Consider the following 2337-nt stretch of genomic DNA (forward strand, 5'->3'; position numbering starts at 1 on the left):
ACAATGCACCGGCGCGGCAGGGCTGGCCCCGGGCGGCCGCGTGCTGCGGGGCCGGGCTGTACGAATCCTGGCGGGACGGCCGCGCCCGCGCGCTGCCTTTGGCGATGGCCTTGACTTTGTTCGGAGCGTGCAGCCTGTACCTTTCTGCGGGCGTAATTTAGTTGTTCATCAGGACAATTACCGGTGCCGGCGAGCGAGGAGACTGCGGCGCTCCTTTTCCTTCTCCCTGGACAAAGCAGCCTTCAAGCTTCTGCCTGAGCCCATCAGAACATCACCAAACAAAGCAGATTTTCAACACACCCTGACGTTTTCTTACTGGAATGATGAGCTCTGTTCTGAGAGAGCGGGAGTGCTTCTCCATAAAAATCCCTTCACCCCTATCTTGTCCTCACCAGTACGGTCTGTAAGGGCACGGCTTGTTGGTAAGAGGCAGAGCTGACAGGCGGCGAGGACGAGGGCTGTGGGAGATTTAGAAAAAAGCCGTTTAAAACCTGGTGCTAAATCAGCAAGATGAGGTGCTGGCGTGGTTCTGCACGGTGAGCACCCACCTCCTGCTGCCACCGGCCGGCTGCGTGGCCCTTCCACCGGGGAGCCGCTCCGTGCTGGCGCAGCTGGAGGTGGAGGCTGTTCCTGGCACCCGTGCAACCCCAAAAACGGAGGAATTGCAAACGCCGCGTGCACATTGACATCAAGGCACAAGGGTTTTCGTAATCGTAACAAAGCTTGGAATAGCGTCCGTATTTAAAGGAGCGGGTGCTCTGTGGATGCGCACCCCCGCTTGGTTATTGGAGAGCTGTCTTGCAAAATCGGACGTAAAGAATACATTCTGGACTGAGCTTTAGCTGCATAATTTTTTCCAAATTAATTGGTAATAGTGATAAATAGTGGATATCAGTTAAGATATACTGACAGGTTATTTCACTCATGAAACAGAAGAAAACTGAAGATATGAATACTTCTTTATGCGATGACTTCGTGGCAGCGGCTACCACAATCTAAAAGAAAAAAAATCCTGATTTTGGGGGGAGGGGGGTCTGTAAATAGGATTACAGAATATCATTCCTAATTTCCTCATTTTCTGCGCTGTAGTCCCGTAGCTTTTCCGACAAAGGGGAAGAGACCGGTTTGTTTCTCAGCTGTGCTTCGTGCTCCAGCCACGCTGCGGAGAGCGGCCGTGCCTGGCGGTGCCTGCTTTGCCCGGGGTTCTCGCAAGGAGCCTGCGGGTCGATTCGCCGAGGGGAGCAGAGAGCACGGGCGGACTTGTTTCCTGGTCCTGATCTTCACCGTGAAATTCAGCTTCCTGAGAAGGAACCTCCAGCTTCCCCTGCAGCAAGGCGGCCTCTCGGGGTGCTGGGCACAGGGCTGGCTTCGCGCAGGGAAGCGTTTCCACCCTCCAGGCGAGGAAGGGGAGCGCTTGTCAGGACGGGTCTCTTCGACCACACGCTCTGGAAAAATGCGGTGACGGGAGAAACGCGGCGCAGAGCTGTGCCCCGCTTGTGCACGCGCCAGGAGCGGGTTCAGCGCGGGAGTTGGCCTTGGTCAGTGGCGCAACCGTCGCTTCTCAACGCAGCGTTCGTCGCTTTGTGCTTCACCAGGAGCTGAAATGATGGGGAAAAGAAAATGAACGAAGAATCGCTCTGGTTGAAACGCAGCGTTCCCGCAGACCACTCGAGAGATTTGGGGGTCGGGGCGGCTGGAGGAAGATGGCGAGCGCCGCAGCCGTAGCGGGTGCTGTGCCCGGTCTCTCCCGCTTGCAGAATGGCAGCGCCCGCGGTCGCCCCCGCAGAGTTTCTCACGGCCGAGGGGCCGATCTCACCGCACCGGCTCCTGCGTCCCCCGGCCGGGGCGGGAGCCCTGTGCTCGCTGCGGGCCCCGCACCCGCCCAGGCTCAGCTCCTCCAGGAAGACCCCTGCGCCCTGATGTGTGGGAGACGCAAGCTCTACTTCTTTTTTTTCTTTTTTAAACCTGTTTTTTAGTTTATTCTTTGCTTTCTGCTTCTGAATTTTCAGTGAGGCTGTGTAACCAGTCCGAGGGGGTGGTGCTTCGAGTCCGGCTTTCTCCTTTTGGGGCGGAAAAACCCCAACCCCGCACAGCGCAAACGCTCCTGACCGACCCCCCCCCCCCGCCACGTTTCCCGCTGAGCCCTCACAAACTCGGCGCACGCAAGGCGGGGGGGGCGTGGCTTCGGGTAGTGGGCGTGGCGTCGAGCCGCGGGCGTGGCGTCGGGTTGTGGGCGTGGCGTCGAGCAGTAGGCGTGGCGTCGGGAAGAGGGCGTGGCCTTGGCGGCGGGCGGGCGGCGCATTGTGCGCGGCGGCGGCGGGGCCGGGCCGGGCCGGG

This window comes from Opisthocomus hoazin, chromosome 20 (genome assembly GCF_030867145.1).
Source record: "Opisthocomus hoazin isolate bOpiHoa1 chromosome 20, bOpiHoa1.hap1, whole genome shotgun sequence".
Lineage (NCBI taxonomy): Eukaryota > Metazoa > Chordata > Aves > Opisthocomiformes > Opisthocomidae > Opisthocomus > Opisthocomus hoazin.